Source organism: Panthera leo, chromosome C1 (genome assembly GCF_018350215.1).
Source record: "Panthera leo isolate Ple1 chromosome C1, P.leo_Ple1_pat1.1, whole genome shotgun sequence".
In the NCBI taxonomy this organism is placed as follows: Eukaryota; Metazoa; Chordata; class Mammalia; order Carnivora; family Felidae; genus Panthera; species Panthera leo.
Window position 1 is genome coordinate 96,400,715 of NC_056686.1, and position 12,091 is coordinate 96,412,805.

General features: G+C 38.3%; 1 protein-coding gene and 1 pseudogene across 4 annotated transcripts in view; one reads left to right on the forward strand and one right to left on the reverse strand.

The window, feature by feature from the left end:
* LOC122228436 overlaps window positions 1-9,700 on the reverse strand; it is a 37,893-nt pseudogene extending 28,193 nt beyond the window's left edge.
* MAGI3 (membrane associated guanylate kinase, WW and PDZ domain containing 3) overlaps window positions 1-12,091 on the forward strand; it is a 245,679-nt gene that overhangs the window by 90,623 nt on the left and 142,965 nt on the right. The gene's annotated exons all lie outside the window — the stretch shown is intronic.

A 12,091-nucleotide genomic window follows, 5' to 3' on the forward strand; every position in this document is an offset into this window, starting at 1 on the left:
TCTTGATCTTTTATCTTGTCCCAGTGTCCCTTAAGGAAGGTGTTGCTCTTGTCGGCAAAGAGGAATCCGAATCACCACCACATTCATATTCTAGTCTGTGTGACTAGGGCAAAAACAGGTGGGAGATGAGCAACTTTTAAAAAATATATGATCTGGGAGTTACATACAACATTTCATCCTCTTATCCCTTTGGCCAGAACTCAGTCACATGGACACATCTATCTGCCCTTGAAGCCTGGAAATGTAGGGTGTTCTACTTTTAAAAGAAAGAGAAGCATGAGTACTGAAAGATTACCAGCCTCTGCTATGTGAACAATTCTCATTTTTTCATCATCTATTGTATGTTAGACATTGTGCTTAAGTGCTTTATCTATGTTTTCTCCTTCAAACCTCAGGACTGGGATGCAGAGAGTTTTAATGGCTTAGGATAGGTCATTCAGAAGATAAGTAGAAGAGCTAGAATTTGAACCCAAGGTCTGTTGGACTCCCAAAGATCATGGCGTTCCTGCCACACATGCCTGAGAGTTTAATTAGACCCAAGCAACTGGAAAGATAGTTCTGTCATGAACAAAGATAAGAAAGTTGAATAATTTTGAGGGAGATGATCAGGAATTTACCTCAGAGTATTTTAAATTTAAGATACCTGTTTAGGGGAGCCCAGGTGGCTTAATCAGTTAAGCGTCTGACTCTTGATTTCAGCTCGGGTCATGATATGGTTCCTGAGTTTGAGCCCCGCATCAGGCTCTGTGCTGACGGTGCAGAGCCTTCTTGGGATTCTCTCTCGCCTCCTCTCTCTCTGTTCCTCTCCCGCTTGTGCTCTTTCCCTCTTTCAAAATAAATAAATAAACTTAAAAAAAAAAAAAAAAAAGATACCTGTTTAATCTGTGTGAGGGTGCGGAGTAGGAAGTTGTATGTGTGAACTTTGAGTTCAGGGTAAATGGTTGGGCTAAAGACACTAGTTTGGTAGCTTCTAGTTTATAAATGGCATTTTAAATAATTAAGAGAGTAGGGGCACCTGGGTGGCTCAGTGGGTTAAGCGTCGGACTTCGGCTCAGGTCATGACCTCACGGTTCGTGAGTTCTAGCCCCGCGTCGGACTCTGTGCTGACAGCTCAGAGCCTGGAGCCTGCTTCAGATTCTGTGTGTCTCTCTCTCTGACCCTCCCCCACTCACACTCTGTCTCTGTCTGTCTCTCTCGAGAATAAATACACATTAAAAAAAAATTTCTCTTTAAAATAATTAAGAGAGTAGGGTTGCCTGGGTGACTCAGTCGGTTAAGCTTCCGACTCTTGATATCAGCTGAGTTTGTGATCTCACAGATGTGATTTCATGGTCATGAGATTGAGCCCCGAGGAGAACTTCACACAGAGCCTGCTTGGGATTCTCACTGTCACTGTGTCCCTGCCACTCCCCAACTTGTTCTCTCCCTCTCTCTCTAAATAAATAAACATTTAAAAAAACCAAAAACCAAACAGTTTAAGAGAGTAAATGTAGATAAAGAGAATGGTTCAAAGACTTTTTGGAGCATTACATTCATAAAAGACCTGGGAGGTGAAGAGGAGTTGGAAAAGACTGATTTCATAGATGAGCCTCTATCCCTCTCATCCACTTTCTTTTAATGTTTATTTATTTATTTTTTTTAAACAATTTTTTTTTAATCTTTATTTTTGAGAGAGAGACAAACAGAGTGTGAGCAAGAGAAGAACAGAGAGAGACACAGAATCGGAAGCAGGCTCCAGGCTCTGATCTGTCAGCACACAGCCCGACGTGGGGCTTGAACTCAGGAACTGCGAGATCATGACCTGAGCCGAAGTCGGACGCTTAACCAACGGAGCCACCCAGGCGCCCCTCATCCACTTTCTTAATGCATCTCTGGCTCTTGCATACAGACGCAGAAGGTCCCACTCTCTATGCTTTTGAATCCATCAGTAGCAAACCTTTTATCATCCTAAGAATCATAGATGATATCTTTGAAGTTGGAAGTATAGCCAGAAGTACTTGGCCCAAGGAAGCCAGGAGCAGGATACTCAACTTTTCAATAAAATCGGAATCTGAAAGCAAGTTCTTCATCTACTGACATCTGGTTTGGTATTATCACTCACCCCATATTACTTAAGTAATACTACGTGTCTCCTTTCCCTCCCTTTTCTGACAGTATTCTTCCTAATTGCTTGCTTGTTTTTGTTTTGTTTTCAATTTTCCTGGTTTCCTGCGGTAATTTCCTAGTTAGTAATGAATATTACTTTCTAGAATGTGCATCTTAGCAAAGAATACACAGGAATTTAGAGATACTTTTTAGAAGATCTCTACTTACTTTTCCCCCAAAACTTACAAGTCTCATTAGCTCTGCCTTCATAGTTCACCATCTAAGTCTATTCCCTTGTATTTTGGTTGGTCTGGTTGAGGTATCATTTTAGAATAATGAATACCACATATTGAAAGAAACAAATGGCTGAGTTCCACAACAGTTAAGTTCCATTAGGTTAACAGTTAAAATCGTTTTTATAAAACTTGCAGGTCTGAATTAATGAGGACTATATTTTATAGCTGTAGATTTGTCAAAAGGAGAAGTAAGCTTCTACCTTGATGTTTAACTCTTTAACTTAAGGCAATTTCCTCGAGAGGAAGAGAGAGAGAGAGGGAGAGCGAGAGGGAGAGCGAGGGAGAGAGATAGAGGGGAGAGAGAGAGAGGAAGAAGAAAGTGCACAGGTATCCATTTTGTTACTGTGATTGGCAAATTCCTCAATTTTATATGTAACCCAAATCTCTCATTCCTGTTTTCTTTCCCAGATTAAGCCCAGTATTTTCCATAGAATCTCATTAACCATGTGTAAAATAAACTTAATTTTTTTTAAGTTTATTTATTTATTTTGAGAGAAAGAGCGAGAGCACGTGAGCAGTGGAGGGACAGAGAGGGAGAGAGGTAATCCCAAGTAGGCTTCCCCCTGTCAGCACAGAGCCCCATATGGGACTTGATCCCATGAACTGTGAGATGATGCCCTGAGCCAAAATCAGGAGTCTGATGCTTAACCGACTGAGCCACCCAGGCGCCCCAAACTTAATTCTTTATATACATTTAGTTTTCATCTGTTCCTGTAGCAAATTACCACAGATTTAGTGGCTTAAACAACAGGCATTTATTATCTTTCAGTTTGAAAGTTCAGAAGTCCATGGGGCTGTCCTTTCTGGAGACTCGAGGAGAAAATGTACTTCCTGCTTACTCAGGTGTTGGCAGAATTCAGTTGCTTGAGATTATGGGACTGAGATCCCATTGTCTTGCTAGGTGTCAACTGAGAGGGCCATTCCCAGCTTCTAGAGGCCACCCACATCCCGTAGCTTGTGCCCCCTTCATTTTCAAAGCCAGCGATAGCAGATTGAGTCCTCCTCAGGCTCTGAAATTCTCCTCCAGTCTCCTTTCTCACAGATTTAGCAAGTTAAATTCCTTTTATGGATTTGTGATTAGATTGGGCCCATTGGGATTTTCAGGGGTAATCTCAACATCTCAAAGTTCATACCCTTAATCACATCTGCAAAATCCCTTTTGTCTTGTAAAGAAGCATATTCCCAGGTTGAGGAGGGGGGCTTAGGGCAGGGACATCTTTGGGAGTTCATTCTGCCTATGACAGCATTTCTAATGTTTATATATTTCTAAATTGAACATAAAGTATAACTTGGCTTTGACAATAATAAATAATTTAGAAACTCTCATTTCTTTTTTCTCCCTGCATCTCTTTAAATATGATTGCAATCCCATGGAATTTAGTTTAGAATTCGGGAAGAGATCAAATTAGTCTCTAAGACTAAAACTTCAGTGTAACTAATATTATCTAAATAACAATATTCCAATTCTCTATTTTAATTGTGATGCTCAGGAGACAAGAGAGAAAGGCTTTAATATTGACGGTGACAGTGATGGTGATTATGATTATGATGCTGGACCATCGAGGGTTTCAGTTTCCTTTTCATACACATGAAAGCTCTCTTGTTATCTTTTGAAAATTATCTTCTAATTGTTAAGATGTTTGAGAGTTACGTGTTTAGTTCAAATTGTTCAACTCATTTTTTAACTGTACCTGGGGATCTTACTTTGACTTGAATCTTGTAATTTGTGTAGAAAAGAAAATGTATTTGTGAACTGACAGCATGGTTATAAACATGAAGCCTTTTTTGAATTGCTTTGTCAATATCAGAAATAGGAGTATCTAGTATACTTTTCTTATACTTTCCCTGTCTTTTAAAAGATTATTGGAAAATTTAAATGTGCCTCATATTTTAACATGTACATGCCATTTTGGTACAAAAGCAAGCTGGTACTGATATTTACATATGAGATCTATCCTTAGGTAACTGACTTCTGATGTTATTTCTTCTTAGGAATGTTTAGATAAATTCTACTCTGCTACTAAATAAAAGTACCAGTGCCTCAAAGCTTTGTTATTTGAAGTTACCTAAAAGATCTGAAGGCATGAAATGAATATTGTTGGGGGTGGGGTGGAATTTGAATGTATATACTTTTCTTTTTATTTTGAAAAACATCAAATCTCAGCATAGTTGCAAGAATAGTACAACAAACACTTATGTATCCCTTCACCCACATTCACTGATAGTGATTGCACAAATGTAGCAAAATATTAACCAGCGTATGTAAGTGCATGTGTATATATCTATATATAGATAAAAGTACAGGGTTTTTTTTTTCTCCCTGAATTATTTGACAGTTGGTTGCAGACATTTCACTTAGAAATATTTTAGCGTGTATCCCACTTGGGAAGTTTAACATTGATACAATACTATTATGTATTAAATAGTTCATATTCAAATTTCCCCACTTTCAGCTTCTGAAATAGCAAATGATTTTGAAAGGGCATTTATTACTTTGAAAATAGGAAAATTACTTTGAAAAGAATTTTAAATATTTATCATGTGAAAACCATGGCAAATTCTAAATGAATGCCTTGGAGTACAGTTCAAAGCCAGAGAGAATTCAAGCTGTGAATTTTCAATATAGTTTTAGGCATCAGAAGTATCAGTAAATGATGTGAGATCCTAGACTCTGTGTACCGTTGATGTTTTCTTATAATTTACATATTTTTGTGAAGATAAAAACGTGGATTCTCCAAAAGTCTTGAGATGTGAATGTAGTGGGAGGTTTTTGTCAAGTTCTCTTCTAACTCTAAAATTCTATGGTTTCAATAATTTAACAGATATTAACTGTCTATTAAATATGCAACATTGTGCTGGGCGTTCTAGGAAATTGGAAAGTTCAAGGGGAGAAGGAAGTTGTAACAAAGCAATGAATGAAAGTAAAGCATTTGTGAATAGTAAGATATATATATTAAAAAAATGTAATGGAAATTCAGAAATAGAAGAAATGGGCTGGATGGTAAAAAGAGAACAGATAAGCTTCATCAGGTTGTAAATATTTATTAACAGAAACCCAGGGTTTCTACTGTAGTATTCCTGTTTATATAACAATTTTAACTGGAATTAACTGTATCAATAAGCACAGGGCATGCATAACTCAGGTTAACTGAACAAAAATAGAAACTCATGTAAGTGATACAGTGCAAATACAAATAACCATTACAATTTTTAATGAAAAGAATATATTAAAATAAATTTAAGGGGGTGCCTGGGTGGCTCAGTCAGTTAAGCGTCCGACTTCAACTCAGGTCATGATCTCATGGTTCGGGGGTTCAAGTCCCGCATCGGGCTCTGTGCTGCCAGTTCAGAGCCTGGAGACTGTTTCGGATTCTGTCTCCCTCTCTCTCTGCCCCTCCCCCACTTGCACTCTGTCTCCGTCTCAAAAATAAACATTAAAAAAAATTAAAATTAATTTAAGTGTAGGGATGTAGAAATTAAAAAGAAAAATATCATCTATAGCCACCTCATTGAGCGGTAATACCTGCTTATATTTTATTCTACTTTCTTTCCATCATCTTTTCTGTATTGTCTGTATATTTGCCAAATATAAATTGTTTTCTGCTTCAAATTATAAAAGTTTTTTTTCATTTTATACTACATATTTGGTAAACTTCATTTTTAGTAGGAACATGACATTGAGTGCTTGTGGCATGATTTATTAAAATAGTCCCCAATTGTTGAACAAAAGAATTCGCTCTTTGTAAAGAGTAAAACAGTTACAGAAATGGTAAAATAATGATGAGAGAGTAGACTTGTTTCCTTGAAAAAAATCTTCCTTAATTTTTTATCCTGATAATTCACCACACCTAATGTTTTATTGCTGTTTTTCCTGCTCATTTGTGGCTAGCATTTTAACTGACCATTACTAAATTATTTAAACTTTTCATTAGATCTAATCTAGAAAAGTCAGTGCTTCATTTACTATTAGGAAGGATTGTTCTGTATATACTTTTGCTTTATAAAAGAACTCATTAAAATGGGGAAAGGCAGGGGCGCCTGGGTGGCTCAGTTAGTTAAACGTCTGACTCTTGATTTCAGCTCAGGTCATGATCTCACAGTTTGTGAGATTGGGCTCTGCGGTGACAGCATGGAACCTGCTTGGGATATACTCACTCTCTCTCTCTCTCTCTCTCTCTCTCCCTACCCTGCTAACACTCTCTCCCTACCCTGCTAACACTCTCTCCCTCTCCTTGTCTCCCTCTCTCTCAAGATAAATAAACTTAAAAAAAATTTTTAAAAAGTTTTTGATGGGGAAAGGCATAAGAAACAAATGAAAAGAAAAGTGGTTGGCACACTGGGAAAATTAAAAGAACTTTATTACAACCAGTAAAAATCTAGAAAAATTAAAATTTTGTAGTACTTAATTGGCAATTCAGACATAAAATACTGAACAGAAAAAAGTTTCTCTTACCTCATCACTTCCCAGTTCCCTGTCTAGTGGGTAGTTACTGTTACCAGGTTCTTGTGTTTGTTGTATTGTAGAACAAACATATATTATGTGTTTGGTGCATATAATCACGTGTTTACACACATTCACCTATGAACATGTTATTAAATCTAATACAGTAGCCACTTCACACCCATTCAGATGGCTATTATTAAAAAAACAAAAACAGAAAATAACAAGTGTTGGTGCGGATGTGGAGAAGTTGGAACCTTTCTGTACTATGCGTGGGAAAGTAAAGTGGTATGGCAGCTATGGGAGACAGTAATGACAGTTCCTTAAAAAATTAAATATTGAGGGGTGCCTGGGTGGCTCAGTTGGTTAAGCATCCGACTTCGGCTCAGCTCATGATCTCACAGTCTGTGGGTTCAAGCCCCGCGTCAGGCTCTGTGCTGACAGCTCAGAGCCTGGAGCCTGCTTCAGATTCTGTGTCTCCCTCTCTCTCTGCCCCTCCCATGCTCATGCTCTGTCTCTCTCTGTCTCTCAATAATGAATAAACATTAAAAAAAAAAAAAAAAACACATTGAAATGCAATGTCCAGCAATCCTCTTTCAGGGTATATATCCAAAATAATTGAAAGCAAGTCCTTAAAAAGATATTTGCACACCCATACATACTCACAGCAGCATCCACAATGGCTAAGAAGCAGCACATATGTCCCTTAGCAGATGAATAGATTGATAAAATGTGGTGTATACTCTGATAGACTGCTGTTCAGCCTTGGAAAGGAAGGAAATGACAACACGTGCTATAATCTGATGAACCTTGAGGACGCGCGAAGTGCAATAAAAGCCAGTCACAGACAAAGGTGCTGTGATTCCACTTACGTGAGTTGTCTAAAGTAGCCAAATTCAGAGTGACAGAAAGGAGAACAGAGGTTGCAGCAGCGATGGGAAGGGGCAAATGGGGGCTTGTTTACTGGGTATAGAGTTTTACTCTTGCAAGATGAAACTGTTCTGGAGATCAGTTTCAAAACAGTGTGAATATATGTAACGTTACCGAACTATGCACTTGAAAATGGATAAGATGGTATATTATGTGATGTAATAGGTAACAAAGATGCAGAGAATTTTTTAAAGATATAAAAAAAAAAAAAAATTGATACCTTGGAACTCCTTTCATGATTCTCGGATTTCTATCTCCAGGCTCAACTTCGTGAAACTCCGTACTTGCCACCTCTGCCTTGTTTTATAGGCATCTCGCCAGCCTACGTCTAAAACAGGACTCCTGGCTACCGTCTTTCTACCCAACCTATTTCTTTCCAAGCATTTCCCTCTGTTATCAATGGCGGCTCCATTTGTTGAGTTGTTTAGGCCAAAACTCTTCAAGTTCTCTCCAACTTCTCTTTCTCTCACATTCCACATCTAATCTGCCAGCAAATTCGGTGGGTTACCAACTTCACAATATCTCACATCTGACAACTTTTCACTGCCTCTACGTACCGAAATTGACTTACCTTTCTCCTAGAGGTGGACTTCCGGTGGCCCCCTAATGGTTTCCCCCATGTCTACTCTTGCCTCTTTAAAGTCTCTTCCCCACAGAGATTTTAAAATCTTTCTTTTAAAAACATTAACCGATTGTCTCACTTCCCTGCTCGGAATTCTTCAATGCCCTCTCACAACCCTTTGGATAAAGTAACGTAGTTCCTACTGTGGCTTACAAATCCCTACAAGGTCTTGCCTGACTTCCTCTTTGACCATAGCTTCTATCACTTTCTCCCATGCTTTCTGAGTTCCAGCCTTAGTTTTCTTGAATATTACTAAGAACACTGTAGCCTTAAGGCCTCTCCTCTTATTTTCTCTACCCTGAAACACTTGTAGATATCCACATAACCATCCCACAGAACTCCTCTCATTTCGTTCAGATATCAACTCAAATATCATCTCAAATCTTACTTGACTACCTTATCTACCTAGTACTCCATTCTCTCCTGTCATGCCTGTATCCTTAGCTCGCTCCGTTGTAATTCATAGCACTTATCTCTCTGACATCGTGATTTATATTAATTTATTTTAGTCTGTACCCCAGTAGGCTTTTGTCTGTTCACTACTTGGAGCAGTGCCTGGCATGTGAAAGTAGTATAGTAGAGTGTAATATTTAAAAATAAAAAAAATAAAAAATAAAAAATAGCTTCAGGTGGAAGATTGTTTGGGTTCAAATGCCATTTCCACTATGGTGACTTCGAGCAGGTTGCTGAACTTTGGCGTGCCTCAACATTCTTATCTGTAAACTGATAACAGTTTCTGCCTCTCTGGATTGTTCTACATAAAAAGAATTAATCAAAGTTGAAGTGGCAGGTCCTGTCACATAGTAAATGTATTAGTTACCTGTTGCAGCATAACATATTATCCCAAGACAAAGTGGCTTAAGACAATAATAAACATTTTTGTCTCACAGTCCTCCTGTACGTGAGGAATTTAGGAGTGGCTTGCTGGCTCAGAGTCTCTTGTGAGGTGGCGGTCAAGGTGTCAGCCAGGGCTGCAGTCATCTGAAGGCTTTATTAGCGTTGGGTGAGATGCATTCAAGATGGCTCACTTACTCTTACGGCTGGCAGATTGATGCCAGCTGTTCTTGGCAGGAGGCCTCAGTTCTTCACTATGTGGTTCTCCTCTTCATCGGGCTGTTGACTGTTCCTCTGGCTGTCCCCAGAGCAAGTGATGTCACAGAGAGCAGCAAGGCATAAGCCACGATGTGGTAGAAACCGCACCCTGTCATTTTTACAGTATTCCAGTGGTTATGCGGGTCAGCCCTACCTCGTGTAGGATGTGGGCACACTTCACAAGGTGCATACTAGGAGGCAGTGATCACTGGAGGCCATTTTGGGGCCTAGTGACCTCAATAAGTGATCTGTAAGTTTTATTATTATAGTAGATAAAATATTTGCACAGAAGCATATGTATCCAGTTCATTTGGATGATGTTGTTGCACAGTATGTTTTTCAGCCCTTAGCTCTTAGCTTCTCTGCATCCTTAGAATTAAGGTGCTCTTTTGTTGGTGGCATGTACTTTTGGTTTTGAGCCAGTAAAACAGACTTTCTTTTAATTGAGTATTTAGTCCGTTGGCATTTAATATAATAACATTTTGGTTTCAGTCTTTCTTTTGTTTTTTATTCTACCTGGTCTATGCCATTTTCTTTCTTGCCTTCATTTTTTATTATCTCATTTTATCCTATTAACTTGTTAGTTACATATTGATTTACTGTTCTTTTAGTGATTTCCTACAAGTTAAAATACACATTTTTTTGCTTGATCTGATTATCACTTCCTGGACGATGTAATGATTTTGGAACACCTCAACTCCATTTATTACCCTTTTGCTTTTGGGCTATTCTTAGATTCTCTGTGTATTTTAAACTCAGGACACGATTTTTGTTGTTTTATGTGTTCATTGAGATTTACCCACAATTTCGCCCTTTCCATTGATCTGCATTGTTATTGTATGGGATGATTCTTTGCTTGCTGAAAGAACTCCTTTCAGTATTCCCTTCAGTGCAATTCTGATGATAAAGTCCCTCAGTATGTATTTGTTGAGAAGTGTTCCAGTTGTTCAGAAATGTTCCACGTCCATTTTTTTAAAAAAATGTTTATTTTCTGAGAGAGGGGGAGTGTGCAAGTGAGGAAGAGGCAGAGAGAGAGGGGGACAAAGGGTCCAAAGCAGGCTGTACGTTGACAGCAGCGAGCCCATCGTGGGGCTCGAATCACCAACTGCAAGATCATGACCTGAGCTGAAGTCAGATACTGAACCTACTGAGCCATCCAGACACAACCCCCCCTGCTCCTGCCACCTTCATTTTTGAAGGGTATATTTACTAGGCATAGAATTTTGGTAGGGCATTATTTTTTTCAGCTCTTAAAATGTTTTTGTCAATTGTCTTCCGACTTCTCTTTTCCACCGAGAAGTGTAAGTTGCTCTCCTGAAGAGCAACTCTGCTGCTTTTGAGTTTCTCCTCCTCCTTTGAGCAATTTTTACCATGCTGTGTCTAAGTGTGCCTTCCTTTGTATCGTTTATCCTTTTTGTGTCCATATTGCTTCGTGAATCTATGGCTTGCTGTCTAAGGTCAGTTTTGGGAAATTCTCAGCTGCTGTATCTTCATATGTTGCACCTGCTACAGCCTCTTTCTCTTCTCCGGGACCACAGTTACATCTATTAGACCTTTTTACCATGTCTCATATGTTCATACATTCATTGCCATATTTTCTTACCTTTTTTCTGTGTTTTAGTCTGGATAATTTTTTTCTGATTCACCTTACAGTTCACTAGTTTTTCCCCCTCTGGTCTGTCATACCTGCCCATGAACCCAATCTATTAAGTTCTTAATTTTAATTATTTTCTTTTTCAGTTCTAGAATTTTCATTTGATTATTTTCCCTCCCAGATTTTTATTGTGAAAACTTTTCAACATTTGAGAATTTCACATTTTAAAGAAGAGAACAGTCAATACTCATGTGCTGAGTTTATCAGTTGAATACATTTTGCCACATTTACTTTATTTCTGTATATAAATCCTACCCCCCCCCCCCCCCCCCCCGCCAGACCATTTGAGAACACATTCAGACATCATGGCAGTTCTTCTCTAAATACTTCATTATGTTTTCCCCCTAAATACTTCAGCATGTATTACATTCCCAAAAACAAGGGCTTCTATGTACGCATGATATAATTATCACACTGGAGAATTTAATAGATATAACACTTTATGTAATATAGAGTCAGTATTTAAATTTTCCCAGATGTCCCAATAAAATCCTTTATAGCTGACTCACCCCAATCAAAGGTCACATATTGCATTTAGTTATCCTCTTTGGTCTCCTTTAAATTAGAATTGTTCCCCAACCTTTTTTGGGTCTCCCTTGGCATAACATCTTTAGGTTCTAGGCCAGTTGTTTTGCAAAGGTTTCCCCAATTTGGATTCATCTAAGTGTTTCTTCACAATTAGTTTTGGATTAAACATTTTTGGCAAGAATACATCAGAAAATCAGTTTGTCTCATTATTGGTGTTAAGTTTGGTCATTTGATTAAGGTGAAAATGCTCATAAAAAAAAAAAAAATCACAATCTCTAAATTAGTAATGCTCCATACATGTTAAATGATGTGTCAAAGTATCTTTCTCTAGAGTATGAAATTTGGCAGAAACTTAGATCATTTCCAGTATTAGAGTGTTTCAAGTGGAAGGGTTCATGAGTACTGTTCATTTACATTTTATGCCTGACTCATTGACAACTCAG